The sequence below is a fragment of the Caretta caretta genome, chromosome 9 (genome assembly GCF_965140235.1).
Source record: "Caretta caretta isolate rCarCar2 chromosome 9, rCarCar1.hap1, whole genome shotgun sequence".
Lineage (NCBI taxonomy): Eukaryota > Metazoa > Chordata > Testudines > Cheloniidae > Caretta > Caretta caretta.
This window is the reverse complement of record NC_134214.1, coordinates 42,738,936-42,756,051: the sequence shown is the minus strand read 5'-3', so window position 1 is coordinate 42,756,051 and position 17,116 is coordinate 42,738,936. Positions and strand designations below refer to the sequence as shown.

The following is a 17,116-nucleotide window of genomic DNA, read 5'->3' as shown; positions in this document are numbered from 1 at the left end:
CCTTAAAAAAGGTGAAAAAAAACCTTATCTAGTACATGTAAACAAGGAAACAAATGATTCAATGCCACAAAAGCAAGATAAATACAGATCAGGCAGCTCCCCGTATTTGCGGAGACCTTCCACTGAGAAAGCCTGCTAATCTCCTTTCAAATACATATGCCACAATGGATCATGTACAACTCCAACAGAGGGCTTGTCCACATTTAAAATACTACAGCAGCACAGCTGTAGTAGTGCTTCAGTATAGACACGATCTACATCATTGGATTTTTCACACCCCTGAGCGATGTAGCTGGGTCGACCTAATTTCCCAGCGTAGACCAACCCAGAGAAGACCAGCCATTTTTGGTCTGGCTGTCCAAGCAATGCCAAAACAAAAGTCAAGTAGATTATTGACTTACTATGATGCGCTAATGAATTTTGCAAAAGAAGAAAAGGATCTGCAGTCTTGACATGTTTGGAAACAGACAACATGCCAAAAAACCTCCCATCATCAAAAGGGTTTTGCATTTATAGATAAGAAGGTTCATAGAAGGTTGGGTTAGAAGGGACCTCAGGAGGTCATCTAGTCCAACCCCCTGCTTGAAGCAGGACCAATCCCCAATTTTTGGCCCAGATCCCTAGGTAGCCTCTTCAAGGATTGAACTCACAACCTTGGGTTTAGCAGGCCAATGCTCAAACCACTGAGCTATCCCTCCCCCTTCTGAAGTTATTCATCTCTACTAGTGTTTTTGAATCTTGGGGGAATTTTTTATTTTGTACATGAGCAATAGGGCATTTCACTGCTTTGTTGTATCAGTGAAGTTAGCAATGCTTTCCCCTTAGACTTCAAGTCCCATTAGTACACACTTCAGGTCCAAATAAATGTACAATTTAAGAACAAATTTGAGCTTCTGTAAAGATATAGGCTGAGATTTGCAAAAATGATTAGTAATTTAGGATGCCTCTGTTTTTCAACACTCAACCTGACACACACTAAAAAGGAGCCCAGCTGAGGCCACTCCTACCCCCAACACTGTACAAGGGAGACCCTCTCCCTAATACAATATGGGGGCAGTAGGTCTCAGAGCATCTCCCCTCCTCCCCACCATGTGGATTTAGGAGAAAGCGGCAAAGTGGAGCCAGCCAGAGGCTTCAGCTGCTAAAGGCAGAAGCAGCCAAAAGAGGGGCCTCTGGTCCTTTGGGGTTAGGGCTGCCAAACGTTCAGTTTTCGACCGGAATGCCTGGTCAAAAAGTGACTCTAGCGGCTCCAGTCAGCACCGCTGACCAGACTGTTAAAAGTCTGGTCGGCAGCACAGCAGGGCTATATCAGGCTCTCTGCCTGCCCTGTCTCCGCACAACTGCCAGAAGTGGCCGGCATGTCCAACTCCTAGGCACGGGGAGGCACCATGTGCTGGCCCCGCAGCTCCCATGGGCTGGGAACCGTGGCCAACGGGAGCTGAAGGGACAGTGCCTGCAGGTGTGGGCAGCATGCAGAGCCCTCTGTCCCCTGCGCCTAGGAGTTGGACATGCCAGCCACTTCCGGGAGCTGCGTGGAGGCAGGGCAGGCAGGGAGCCTGCCTTAGCCCCACTGCCCCGCTAACCGGGAGCCACCTGAGATAACTGCTGCCTGGCCGAAGCCTGCACCCCAAACCCCCTCCCGCACCCTAGCCCCCTGCCCCAGGTTGGAACCCCCTCCTGCACCCAAATTCCCTCCCAGAGCCTGCACCCCAACCCCCTGCCCCAGCCCTGAGCACCTTCCTGCACCCCAAGTTCTTCATCCCTGGCCCCACTCCCAACCCCACACCCCCCAGTCGGAGTTCCCTCCCACACACCAACCCCAGCCCTGAGCCCCCTCCTGCACCCTCAACCCCTAATCCCTGGCCCCCCTTGAGCCCACACCCCCAGCCAAAGCCCGCACCCACTCCTGCACCCCAACCTGGAGCTCCCTCCCACACCCTGAGCCCCTCATTTCTGGCCCCAGCCCAGAGCCCACATCCCTAGCTGGAACCATCATCCTCTCCCGCACCCCAAACCCCTGCCCCAGCCCAGTGTAAGTGAGTGAGGGTGGGGGAGAGAGAGCAACAGAGGGAAGGGGGACGGAGCGAGCGGGGATAGGCCTCAGAGAAGGGGCGGGACGGGTCCTCGGGAAAGGGGGCAGGGCAAGGGTGTTCGGTTTTGTGCGATTAGGAAGTTGGCAACCCTATTTGAGGTATATCTACACTGAACACTCACTAGGTCAGGCTCTGACTCAGGTTTGGGCCCAAGCTCCATTTCTGACCACACACAAATCAGTCTGATTCTACTCCTGGGGGAATTCTGCACCACTGCGCAACGCAGAATTTTGCAGAAATGAATGGGTTTCGTGCAGATTTTCCTTTCCCCCACAGAAATGGGCTGCAGTGCTGCTGGCTGCTACTAGGAGTCTCTGAACCTGGAAGAGCCCAGCTCGAACACAGAAGACACTGTGGGAGCGGTGGGAGGACTGTGAGAGAGAGTAGAGGGTTCCTAGCAGCTGCAGTTCCCCTCATGCCCTGAAGGAAGGAGACAGCGACGCACAGGAAACTCCACACAAGCCTGGGACCAAGCATCCAGATGTTTTTCCCTCTAGATCCCTGGGCTCTAAGGAGAAGGAGGTGTGGGTGTTTTTGTGTGGCTCTGTATTGTTACAGACATACTTGCTGACAAGTATTTTGAAATCAATTACCAAAATATTTGAAACTGGTGTGATTATGTAGTGTTATTTTGACAAATAAAACATGCAGAATTTAAAAATATTGTGTGCAGAATTTTAATTTTTTTGGCACAGAATTTTAAATCTTTTGGCACAGAATTCCCCCAAGAGTATGATTCGGGTCAGCAAGAACCCAGGACCCAGTCCTAGGATCCTGTTAGGAGGGTAGGTCAGAGCCCAAGTCCCAGTCCCAACCCTGTCAGTTTGCAGTGTGGACACAGGTCAAGGCACAGACCCGAAACAAGTGATCTATGTAGTGCAGTATGGATGCATTAGCACGGCTGAGACACCTGGGTCCAGCAATTGTAAGCCCAGGTTTACAACACAGAATGGACAATCAAGTACAGCCTTGGAAACACCGAGTCCACAAGCAGGTTTACAATGTAGCAGAAACAGGGCCTTGGAGAATGTTCTACCGTTTTGACTGGATTTCTGTGCCCTGTGCTGATTGTCTGTTTGCTCCAACCATCCCTCTCCCCGCACAGTCTCTTCACCTCAGTGTTACTCCTCTTACCATCTTCTCCTCTTCCCTGTGCCCCTCCACCCCCTATCCTTCAATGCCCTATTTCCCTTCTCGTAACTGATCCCCTCTTAACTAATTCCATCCAAAAAAACCCCACAAAATTATGGAACACAACAATTGCTGCCGTCACACTGTTCACTTTGCTTGTGTGTTTCTCCGCCCCACCCCAGTCTGTCTTGTCTACTTAGAGTGAAGGGTTCTGCATTTGTACAGTGCCAGCAAATGGGGTCCTGGCCCATGACTAGAGCTCCTAGGAGATAGGGTTATACAAATAATAAACGGAACAAGATTTTCAGACTATAATGAGCTCAGTGCTTTGTGAAAATTGGAAATCTTTAATATGTCTTCAGTTGGACACAAAAAACCATTATTCACTTCCAGAAATCTTTCCCATGATCCTGTCATAGGGCCATGCCACTTGGATCATGCTCCTGCGGCAGGCCACAGCATGACCAGCGTGACTGCCTCAGGTTCCCTTTTCAGTGTTCCCTGAAACAGTCCAGTCTCTTAGAGCCATCAGCCCTGGCTGGGTTAATTTATTACCAAAGAAAGCCCCCCGTGCACAACACTCCTCCCAGCTCCATAGTCCCAACACATTAAATACAGCCCCAGTGTTCCCCTACCATGCCCTGGCATCTCCCACCTCACCCCAGCTCTCCAGTGCAACCCTGGTGCCCACCACCAGGCACATCCCAGCTCTCCAGCACAGTTCTTGTACGAGGACATGCACTCCAGCCCTTCTGACTGGAGCAAAACCCCACTCTTCCCAGCAATAATCCCTACAGTCTCTCTGCTGGAAGCATCCTTGCCAGGGAAGCATCCTTCACTCCCCCGACCCTCTCATGGTTCCTCTGGGTCCAGCATTCTGGCCCTGAACATGTCAGCAGGTAAGCTCCTCCGCTACTACTCTTCTGCCCTCACCAGCCCCTAGCTCCACCTCAGACCCAGCAGGCAAATCCCTCTGTTGCTGCTCCTGCCTTCAGTCCTCTCCAGCTCTCTGGCCCAGGCTCCCTGGCTTAGGGACGGCGGCCAGCAAACCCCTCTCACTGCTTTCCTGACTTCTCTCAAGTCCCAAACATATAGTCTCCTATCCAATTCCTCCCTCCCAGGGAGAGCCTGCAGAGAGCTTTCAGCAGGCCCTCCATGGGGAGCTCTCTGCTCCAACCTCCTAACTGAACCCTGGTCTACACGACACAGTTAGGTCAGGATAAGGCAACTTACATCAACCTAATTATGTCAGTGTACACACTACAGCCTTGTCCCACAGATGTAAGTGCCCTACTACACTGAGACCTGGTCTAGACTGGGGGTGGGGGAGCGTGAATAACTTAGCTGAAGTCGACATACTTAGATCTACTTACTATGGTGTCTTCACTGTGGTAAGTTGACAGCTGACACTCTCCCATCAACTCCGCCTCCACCTCTCACCCTGGTGGAGTACCGGAGTCAACAGGAGAGAGCTTGGAAGTCAATTTATCTGCTACTGGATGAGAGTGGGAAGCCTGGGGGGCAACTGGGCTCCTGGCAGGAATCTGTGTGGAGCAGAGAGCCCTGGCTTTCAGACCCCCACACTGCCACTCTTCATTCAGTGGAAGTGCTCCTGGTGAGGACACGGACACGCCCCACTGACAGAAGGAGGGTAGTGTGGACATCAGCCACACTATGGCAGGTCAACTTAGGGCTGCAGTGTAGACATGCCCTGACTTTCACCAGGACTCTCCAACTCACTGGGACTCTCCCTAACCTTTTACAGCCCCCAGGTGCTGCCCTGCCCTCTTCATTGGCCAAACTGGGAGCATTTGTTCTGTCACAGAGGAGTTGGATGTGCTTCAGTTACAAGGGCCAGCTACCCTGTGACAGACCCTTTTTGTAATTCTCTGTGTAAGTTACACTGACTGCAACAGTATCTAAAAAAGCTTGACAAAATAAGTCTTGCACTAGAAAGTTTACCACACACAGGAATTGTTTTCGGTTTTTAAAAACCCAGTGAGACAAACTCAGTCTTCTCAGGTTTGTTAGTAAGAGTCTTCAGAGTTAGGGGATTAGGTGATAGCTCACTAATGATCTAGACAGCAAAGGAAATAAAATCAGGGACGGGGTTTTTTTGTTGTTTTTTTTTTTGTTTGTTTGTTTTTTTAAAGCTAGAACAGTATTTGCCAAAACTGATGACTCTGTGAGCTAGCATGCGTAGCACTAGAAAAAAAACACCAGTCTCACAAAGGAAAATAAATCTTTCCTGTAACCTCATGCCTGTCCAAACAAACAGCAAGCACAAGAACAGATCACTTGCAAAAATGCATCTAAGGACAATGCATCCTCCTTAGAAAGGACCCAGTTAGATTTTTTTCTGATCTACAATTAGTATTTTCTTAACTAGAAGAACTGCCCTCACTTGAGCAGCAGTGTATTATAATAATCAAAACACCGGACTTCTGAACAAGTCATTGCCATATGGATAGACAGAAAGATAGGTATACACCGTATATTTTTATGACAGAGGAAAAAGACTTAAAAAACAAATTGGGGAGTGCGGGGGGGAGAGCAGCAATAGCAGTGTTGCTATTATATGGCTCCCAGACCTCATGGAGAGGTGGCGATCCAATTAACACCTTTATGGGATTGAAAAGAAAAGGCTTGAATTGACTTCGGAGTTTAAAATTGGGTTGAACACAATCTGATTCACCTCCTCCATCCTAATATTCTACATGTCCCTTTTAAGAGATGGCTTCCTCTTCAGTGGGCATGGCCAATCAAACAGCCGTGTTCTACTGGAACCAAAATAACGCTGATCACTAGTGAGTGGCTCAGGAGCGCAAGAGGCAGATATGTCATGGGAGCTGGTCCCAGCCAAAGGAGAGAATTCATGTCCAGATGAGATCACTGAATAACCATTAACCTCATTGTGTTCAGAAAATATACACAATCCATCTCTTTCAATTAGCTTTCCTGCAACAATTCCTTCTCAAACAAGTAGACAGACACATACCCCACTCTCACACAAACCACGACAAAAAAACCCAACTACTTGTCAAACTATTTTGCCTACAGGTAGGGAAAGGAGAGACTGCTGTTATTTCTAAATACTTGGGAAGTGCTCAAATACCCCAATGACAGGAGCCATAAGTAGCTGAGATAGAAATCTCTAATAAGCATTTCTAGCTCAGCTACTTACTCCAGCTGTAACAATGCACGGTCATGAAGGTAATGGTCAGAGAAAATAACGACAGAGAAAGCGAGAAAGAGGTTTCAACAAGATACAACATGATAAATGTATTTTGATTATAGTTTGTAACATAGGCTTAGAGAACCACAGGACTTGTAGACCAGCAGAGACTACTCTGTGATATAGTACTTAGAAATCTTTGTAGGGTGGAAAACACCAAAGAAACCCACCACAACAGCATTTAAGTTCAAAAAGAACTAGTTAAATGGAAATTAAAAGGAAGAGTCACAAGAGCGAAATGCCTGCAAGCTGCCTGGAAACCTTTTTTAAAACATAACAATAGAGACTCAAACTATATGTATACCCAAAATAAAATAATAAAAACAGTAAGAGTACCCAAAAAAACCCACCATGGCTAAGCAACAGAATAAAAGAGGCAGTTAGAGACAAAAAAGAATCCTTTAAACGTTGGAAGGCAAATCAAACTGAGGAAAATAGAACAGATAAATAGAGCATAAACTCTGGCAAGTCAAGTGTAATTAGACAGTCCAACAAATTTGAAGAGCAACTAGCAAAAGACTCAAAACTAAGAGCAAATCTTTTTACGTACACCAGAAGCAGGAAGCCTGCCAAACAACCAGCGAGGCCATTGGACGACTGAGGTACTAAAGGAGCACTCAAGGAAGACAAGGCCATTGCAGAAGCGCTAAATAAATTCTTTGCCTTGGTCTTCACGGCACAGTATGTGAGGGAGATCCCCACACCTGTGTGATTCTTTTTAGATGACAAATCTGAGGAATTGTCCTAGATTGAGGTGTCAATAGAGGAGGTTCTGGAGCAAACTGATAAATTAAACAGTAATAAGTCACTGTAACGGGGTCACACTCACCTCTCGTGAGCGCTCCCTGGTGGAGTGTGTGTGCCTGCACACTCTCTCTGTTTGTGGCGGGTCTTCAGTGACTCAGCCCTCCGGCCGAGTCATACACAGTCAGTCTCACAGATAAAAGCAACACAAACCCCTTTTCGGGTACAAGTCCAACAGGGGCCTCTCTCAGTGCCCTCTGTAATGTCTCTCTCAGTTTGTCCCTGCTCCGGAATAGAGCAGTGCCCCAGGGCTCCTTCCCTGGAGGCAGCGTCTTTGCCCTCTCAGGGCCTTTCCGGCCCAAGCTCTTCAGCTGGGCCACTACAGTTCAGTTCCCCTTCTGGGCTGCCTCAAAGTCCAGGCCACTTTCCCAGTCTCACCCTCTATTCCAGGTCCCAGCCCAGGGACCCTATAGATAGCAGCTGTCCGCAACATCCCTTTAAATAAACTGTGTTACTGCTATAATTCCCTGGGCCACTGCCCCATGGCTCCTGCACATTCTTCACCTTTATCTCAGGACCTTGTCCTTGTGGAGTCCCAGCAGCCAGCCTGGAGCATCATCCACCCTCCTAGACCTCTAGCAAGGAACTGAACTTGTTCTGGCCCTGCAGCTCTTCTTATACTGACCTGCTGGGCCCTGATTGGCTGCTTCACACACAGCCGCTTTAGACATCTTGGAGGATCTCTCTACTGCCCTTTTCTGGGGCAGGGTGTGGCAGAGCCTCAAGGCTTAATCCATCCCATCACGGTCATCAAGACTAGATGGTATTCACCCAAGAGTTCTGAAGGAACTCACATATGAAATTGCAGACTACTAACTGTGGTATCACTATCGCTAAAATCAGCCTCTGTGTCAGATGAGTGGAGGATAACTAATGCTACACCAATTTTTTTAAAACGCTCCAGAGGCAATCCTGGCAATTGCAGACTGGTAACCCTCACTTCAGTACCAGACAAACTGGCTGAAACTATAATAAAGAACAGAATTATCAGACACACAGATGAACACCATCTGTTGTGGAACACTTTCAACATGACTTTTGTAAAGGGAAATCATGCCTCTCCAATCTATTAGAATTCTCTGAGGGGGGTCAAACAAATATGGACAAGGGGGATCCAGTGGATATAGTATATTTAGACTTTCAGAAAGCTTTTGACAAGGTCCCTCGCCAAAGGCTCTTAAGCAAAATAAGCAGTCATGAGATAAAACGGAAGGTCCTTTAATGGACTGGTTAAAAGATGGGGGGAATCACTTTGAAAGAGATCACTTTGATCATTACCTGTTAGGATCATTCCCTTTGGGGCACCTGGCATTGGCCACTGTCGGCAGACAGGATCCTGGGCTGGATGAACCTTTGGTCTGATCCAATATGGCCATTCTTATGAAACAGTAGGATTAAACATTTTTTACAGTGGAGAGAGGTAAACAGCCATGTCCCCCAAGGATCTATACTGGTACCTGTGCTGTTCAACATATTCATAAATGATCTGGAAAAGGGGGTAAACAGTGACGTAGCAAAGTTGGCAGATGATACCAACTTACTTTGGACAGTTAAATCCAAATCAGATGGTGAAGAGTTACAAAGGGATCTCACAACACTGAGTGACTGGCAGATGAAAACAAACCAAAACGGCAGATGAAATTCAATGTTGACAAATGCAAAGTAATACACATTGGAAAACATCATCCCAACTATAAATACAAAGTGACGGGGTCTAAAGTAGCTCTTACCACTCAAGAAAGCTCTTGAAAGTCATTGTGGATAGTTCTTTGCAAAACATCCACTCAACGTGCAGCTGCAGTCAAAAATAACTAAAGACAATGTTAGGGACCATTAGGAAATGGATAGGTAATAAGACAGAAAATATCATAATGCCACTATATAAATCCATGATATGCTATTAGCCAAGATGGTCAGGGACGCAACCTAATGCACTGGGTGTCCCTAAACCTCTGACTGCTAGAATCTGGAACTGGATGACAGAGGATGGCACACCTGAAAATTGCCCTGTTCTGTTCATTTCCTCTGAAGCATCTCACGCCAGCCACAGTTGGAAAACAGGATACTGGGCTAAATGGACCATTGGTCTAACCCAGTATGAACATTCTTATGTTCTTATAATACTGTCTTCAGACAGACTGGCAGAGAGCTTACTGCATCTCAGAAGGAATGTCTCAAACTTTAAAAAGAAAAAAACAAATCACTCTTAAGTGCCCGGGGAGGCAGCTGGATCACTACGTTCTACATAGAGATAAGCTTACTGCCTCTCTCTCACAGTCATTCCACTCATGCTTATTAAAATGACTATCCCTTTTTGAGACACTTAACTATATCCCCATGCTTTGCCACAGTGCTTATTGTACTACCAACTTTTCAAGGGGAAAGGTACAGTAAGGAAGGGAGGTAAATGGAAGATCCATTTTCATGCTAGAAACACACGTATTTACAATTTTGTATTGACTTGGAATCCTGTTCAGTTTTTAAAAGAGTGTACTCGGATTGAGGGTTCACTTTTAAGAAACCAAGATTCACAGGCTCAGAAATCCTCCAACACCTCAACCTACATCTCATTTGCTGAAAAAGATTCCCACATTTCTAAACCTCGTATTATTTAGCACTTCTGCTAGAAATAGCTTTTTTAACAACTTTTTTCTCCTCCAGTTTTAGCAGCAGCCTATATTATCCTTGATTAGAATATCCAGCAACAATGTCTAAAATCCAGTTAATATCCTATCATTCCACAAGAGCGGATCCTGCAGGAAATTGTTGCCATTTCTCAAACAATGCCTTCCCAATCCTCCCACCTCTGCCTGCCCTCCCTCCCCTCTCCCCAATACACTGGAAAACTGATAACCAGAGACCATGATTCTTTTAAAATATCAGATTCTGGTCTCATGACCAATGCAGCAAAATAAAGAGGAAGTTCTTTCAGCCCTACTGGATATGTAAGACTTGGGGATAAAGAAAAACAAAACATCTTCAAAGCAACATCTAATTTACTTTAACATGGTGAAAGTACAAACAACTTCAGAAGCTTGAACTCGACTCTAATGCTTGTAAATAAAATTAGATGAGTATATTCAAAATAAACCTACTTAGATGTCACATACTTGTGTTCCTGTCTCTACTATATGATGTTATTTACATCCCCTTCTCTTTGCTCCCCAGGTTGGGACTAAGAGATGTGCACTCGGTACACTTGCACTGGGTTCAATCTCAGAGGACCCCCTGACCACTCAGTCTGAGCGGGCGGCATTGCAACCTGGCATACAGGCTCATAGCGCTGCTCAGGTTTGGCCTAGCCATCCCTCTGCTACGATGGTGTGGCAGACAGGCCAAATTTGAGTGAGGGTGATCATGACCCGGCATACGGGGTCAGAATGTTGTTAAGATTTGGCTTGGCTGCACCTGCATCATGACAGCTGGATGCCAGCCCAAACTGAGTGAAGGGGTGGAAGACTGGGGGGAGGGCAATTTCTGTAGTGCACAGGGCCCCCGAATTCTTTAACCCCCGGCACTATTGCTCCACAAGCCATCCTGCATGGAAGTCACACACCAGAGCCTGACTCTCAGTATATGAGGGCTGAACCATCCTGGCAGAATGACTTTGGCTAAACACTGTGTAACTGCTAATTTAGACCTGGTGTTGAGCAGCTTTTACAAGTAGGCAAAGCATACCCTGTAGCCATCTAGGTTTTTATCATGTGCCCATCACCACAGAAAATGTTGTATTAATTTAGATGGAAAATATGAGCTAAAGGCATTAACATAACCCATTACCGAACATTAAAACAGTATTAAACAAGGTCTAGGGCTTGGTACGCAGAGACCTCAGCCTGTGTAGTACCATGGCAAACACTCCATTAAAATTCCTGTTAACCTTTTATTAAAGATACAGAAAAGGACAAACAGTTAAAGCATTTGAAATGTAAAGCATTAAGTAAGGTATGCATTTTAACAACATTTCTTGTTCCCTTTCCCTTCAGCTGCAGAGCATTTCAGAAGGAAAACAAACCCTTGTTTGACAGTCTCTTAGATGGCGTTAAAGATGGTAATAACTAGGTAAGAGAAGAAATCAGTTGAGATGGACTATAGCTGTTGTAGCTCTGCTGTTAAAATCCAATCCCGTTTTATCTTGGGTAGTAATTGTGAGTCAGCTGGATCCAGTAAGGGTGGCAATGTCATCTGGATCCCTCTCTCTGGCCTCGTCTCATTAAGATACCTTTCAGGATCAGGCTGACAAAGGCTCAGGGTTGCAGGAGACATGGGGGGGATGGCAGGCATGATGGCAAAGCTTGCTCCAGTAGCCTCCATCTGTTCTTTCCTTCTGGGTTGTTGTTTTTCTCACAAAAGCTCTTCGTTTTAAGAACCCAAAAAGGGAGTGATGGGCGGAACAATCTATCCCCTCATTATTTTGTCCAGTAGTTAGGCCTAATTCCAACATACGAATTTTGGCTCATTAATTTACAGCTCCACATCTCCTGTTTTTACCAAGCATAATTTCAATAGTCCTTGAATCATATCAACTTGGCCTTTTTGTTTTGACTAATACAGTTATTTTATCTCCCTTTTGTACCTTTTCACATCAACATTTGTTATTTAAGTTATTGAAACATCTTAAGAATTTTTACATACTTTTTTCAATACAGCTCACAATTCAGGTAAACTCATAGTCCCAATTTGCACAACATACCCTAGCACCTAGTGTCACCTGCACCAGAATCACTTCAACAAGCACTTCTGCCAACGTAGCTTGGACAGTGCTCTTCTGAGTCTCCACTGAAGGCTTAAACCAAAAGAGAAACCTCTTCCTGACATAGAAATAACTTCTATAACAACTGGAGAGGCCAAGAGAAGTGCAGGCTGAGAAAAACTTATGTTTAAACATATATCTTTGCCACCTCTACTCTACACAGATCACCAAGGAAACAAGGGATGTTGGCTAACTGGTCCCATGGCAGGTTTCAGAGTAACAGCCGTGTTAGTCTGTATTCGCAAAAAGAAAAGGAGTACTTGTGGCACCTTAGAGACTAACCAATTTATTTGAGCATGAGCTTTAGTGAGCTACAGCTCACTTCATCGGATGCATAGGAATCACAGCTCCTTGGGAACACATCATGTCACATATGAAACTTAGCCACCCTCAGAGCAGCAACTCTATAAACCTCAGGTGAACCCCTCAGCTGAAAGAGACAGAGTTATTAGTAAGTTCAGGGGCAGAGCCACATCCAACCCTCCCTGTCTGGAGCATGAGGGAAAAAAAGAAAGGAGAAGAAACCAGAGTGGATGTGTTGGCTTGATGCTCAGTCCCCACAACAGGAGACAATGCTCACCTCACACTGTGGCACAGAGGAGCTAACCTTCCACATTTCAAAGTGACCTTTTGTTTTTTATTGGGATATTGGATTATGGCAGGTTTCAGAGTGGTAGCCATGTTAGTCTGTATCAGCAAAAACAACGAGGAGTCCTTGTGGCACCTTAGAGACTAACCAATTTATTTGGGCATAAGCTTTCGTGGGCTAGAACCCATGAAAGCTTATGCCCAAATAAATTGGTTAGTCTCTAAGGTGCCACAAGGACTCCTCATTGTTTTTATTGGTTATGGCAGTCACTGAAGTGGGGGAGGGTCATTATTGTGGGAGTGAAGAAGTATAGTCACCCAGGAAGAAAATCCCCAAGACCCCATAATTGCCAGAAAAGGAATTTAGGCCTTTTTTCACTGTTAACGCCTTAATAGCCAGGTAACTCATGCTCACAGTAAGTACACCCTGTTACTCCAACAGCCAGAGCTATTCTTCTTGTGCTAGTTGTAATCATCATCAGAGCTGTTACAAGTAGGTGCTAGCAACTCTTCAGGGAGAAAATCGGGATGCCACAAAAGGAGGGTCCATCTGACATAAGGGAAGCCCAGAGGAAAGGATTTAGGCTCCAGCAAGGGGTTCAGGATAATCACAGGGCAGCAGACATGGCCGCACAATAAGCACTTCCAGCATCACACAGTGATGGACCGAACAGCCATGACTCAAAGCCCACTGAAGAAAACAAAGATTCCCATGGACTTCAATGGACTTTGGACCAGGCTCAAGATGAAAAGCATGAATACCAATTAAAAATGTTAGGTCCCAATCCTGTTCCCATTAAATCAATGGCAAAATTCCCATTTGATGTCAATAGGAAAGGGATGAGGTTGCTAGCTCTTCCAATGCTAGATAATTCCCCACACCCACACCAAGTTAGCATATTGCCCATTTTGCGTCAGGAAGAATTGTTTTTTTGTTTTTTTTTTTACATTTAAAAATTTCCCCTTCCTTAATTTCATCCAGTTACTCCCAGCTGTATCCCCCTCCTACATCCCCAGCTCCCTCAGTCCATGCTAGGTATTTCTGCTCCCTCTCTGTGTTTACAAATATTTGAAAGGTGTTGGCGAATATCTCACAGATCTAATCATTATTTAACAATGCTCTTCAATCTTTCATCTTAAATCAATCCCTCAAGCCCCTGATGATTTTATGACTCCTTTCTGCATTCCCTTCAATTGACATCTATCTCCCTGGAAAATTAAAAGCCAATAGTTGAACACAAGTATCAGAAGGGTAACCGTGTTAGTCTGGATCTGTAAAAGCGGCAAAGAGTCTCTTGGCACGTTATAGACTAACAGACGTATTGGAGCATAAGCTTTCATGGGTGAATATCCACTTCGTCAGATGCATGTAGTGGCTACTATATGCACTACATGCATCCAACAAAGTGGGTATTCACCCACGAAAGCTTATGCTCCAATACGTCTGTTAGTCTATAAGGTGCCACAGGACTCTTTGTCGCTTTTACAGTTGAACACAGTATTCAAAGTCTAGTCTTACCAGAGCCATACTGAGCCCTATTGCCGTCCCGCTGACCGGGCTGTTAAAAGTCCGGTCGGCGGCACAGCAGGACTACAGCAGGCTCCCTGACTGCTGTGGCTCCGCACGACTCCTGGAAGTAGCAGCACGCCCCCCTCCGGCTCCTACATGTAGCCTCTGGCTCCTCTCAGCCAATGGGAGCTGCAGGGGCACGCCTGTGAACAGGGCAGCACACACAGCCACCAGGCCATGCCTCTGCATAGGAGCTGGAGGGGGGCCATGCCGCTGCTTCCAGGAGCTGCTCGAGGTAATGCCACCCAGAGCCTGCACCCCTCACCCCCTCCTGCGCCCCAACCCCCTGCCCAGCCCTGATCCCCTGCCCGCCAAACCCCTCAATCTGAGTCCGGAGCACCCTCCTGCACCCCCAACCCCTCATCCCCAGCCCCACCCTAGAGCCCACACCCCCAGCGCCCCAACCTCCTGCCCCAGCCCTGATCCCCCTTCCACCCTCCAAACTCCTCAATCCCAGCCTGGAGCACCCTCCTACATCCCAAACCACTCATCTCCAGCCCCACCCCAAAGCCTCAGCCCAGAGTCCCCACCCATATTCCAAACCCCTCAGCTCCACCCTCCAGCCTGGAGCCCTCTCCCACACTCCCAGCTGGAGCCCTCACCCAGCCCGGTGAAAATGAGCAATTGAGGGAGGGTGGGAGAGCGAGTGGGGGGGGGGGCGGGCTCTCAGAGGAGGGGCGGGGCAGGGCAAGGGTGTGCGGTTTTGTGCGAGTCAAAAGTTGGCAACACTATCTTCCAAATCCCCTTATCCCACTTTCCTATAAGAGATTTTTAAGAAACCCGTTACTCCAGATCTTACACCATCCTTGTAGGATAGTTACCCACTACTACTGGGGTGGAGAGCTGTGGCCATCACGGTTTAGGTCTGTTAATCTTGAGTGCCTTTTTTAAAGTCCGACTAGACAAATCTTTTGACTTTACATGTGTGTCTGATCATACACAAACAAAAGACAATAAGCTGTTTTGTCATCAGTGTATTTGAAAATACCTGCATATATAACTGTACTTTTCCACTTCAAAAATCAATCTTGTAGTCTGACTAAAACTCACACTGAAAGCAGTTAAGTATCTTGAAATATTTTTGAATAAAAGAGAATATAAGTCATTCAGCTGACTACATAACCTCAAAGACTATTGCAGCCACACTCAGCAAGGCTACGTTAATGACAAGTAAACTGTTTTCACTATAAAATCATCAAATATTGTGATTGCCTCAAAATTATGTGGATTTTCTGATTGAGTTTGAATTACGTCTCTCCAAATGAAATCAATCACCTCAACTGTGCAGCAGGGAAGTACAATGCTGCATCACTTGGGCTTGCTGTCAGACTCCTCATTTACTAACATTTTGTAATTAGGGGTCTCCGAAATTCATGGCCATGAAAATTGCATCACAAACTATGAAATCTGGTCTCCCCCGTGAAATCTAGTATCCAGCCGCCCAGATCTGAAGACAGAGCGGACAGTGGCGACTACTGGCCCAGCACCCAGCTCTGAAGGCAACACCGCCAACAGCAGCAGTGCAGAAGAAAGGGTAGCCATACTGTGGCCCCCTTACTCCTTCCCCTACAAACTGGTTGGGGGGCCCAGCTTGAGAAACACTGAAGAGAAATCACACATTTTTCATGGGTCAATCACAGGATAAATACCAAAATTTGCATTACATATCCACAAAATTTGCTATCTATGCCATGACCAACCCACAAAAAATGTGTTATTTCTCCATAATTTAAGTAGACCCCTATTTATAATGTATTAGAATCTCAAGCGTCTGCTTTTCTCCCCATCACATCTTTGCATCTACAGTGCATCTGCCCAAATTCACAGACTAGTGATGTCCAAATTCCATCACTTTCCAGCCCCATCTCCTACAGATGGGATTGAAGTTCTTGGGGTCAAAAGAAAAAGAGCACACAGAACCTTGTTTCTACATCACCAATGTCATTTTAACACAAAGCAGCTGGAGCACAGAGGGTGAAAGAGCAGGAACTGTTGGCAGCAACAAGCATTGTGCCAAGAAAACCCAGCATTGAATGATAAACCCCACTGAGTACGTAAAAGTTGTTCTGTTATACAACATACGCACACAAAGAAATATGCCGCCTTTTGGTCCAGTTAGCATGTGTTACACACACAAGATAATATCAATAAGTATCTAATCCTTTAAAGTATGGTTCTAGTCTGGAAAGTGACATCATAAAAATACCACTCTCTCACACGTTCCCTATGTCCATTCATTAGCATTTCTGCTTACTTCACTGACTTGGTGCACCTAACTTTCAATTTGATCACAAATCTTGCAATATTTGGTGTTTTTCTTAAAGCCCTAACTGCTGGACTCCAGAGACTGCTCAAGAGTCCCGGCTTTCATTTTAAAAAATAGTATATTTCTTCGGGGCTGGAGGAAAAAATAAAGCTTGAAAACATGACTCAAGTGCATCCTAAAGGCTCAGAAACCAAAAGACAAAGAAGAATGACCTAGCATTTGTTTTTGTTTTAAATCTTGTAATTTAAGACAACCTCATGATTTTTGAATGCTTGGTGTTGGTAACACTGCTGATTGAAGTACGCTTTTGCTACTTTTTAACTCCTGTTTTCAAAGACCAGAGGAAGGAAAGATGAATCCTATTCTGACTCATGCAACATCAGCAAAACTACTAAGTTCCAGTTGTAGAAATCTTTATTGCAGATGACATGCGAGCCAAAAGAGACCCGCTTGATTTTTCAATTCTAGATTGAGTTTTCAGGGTTGAAATTTGGAGGGAGGAGGAGGAGAAAGAGAAATAACCCTTTTATTTGTGAACTGAGCAAACTGGATCTGGAAACCAGGGAGAGACCATAAATGGTCATGCTTTATATTAAGGTTCCATTTATACATAGCTTATAAAGGGTTAATAATTAATAGATGTTATAAGCATGTTACACAGACACTAGCAATATGT

General features: G+C 45.8%; 1 protein-coding gene across 1 annotated transcript in view; it reads right to left on the bottom strand.

Annotated features, from left to right (window-relative positions):
• Nucleotides 1–17,116, bottom strand: part of ITM2C (integral membrane protein 2C) — a 43,442-nt gene that overhangs the window by 22,669 nt on the left and 3,657 nt on the right. The gene's annotated exons all lie outside the window — the stretch shown is intronic.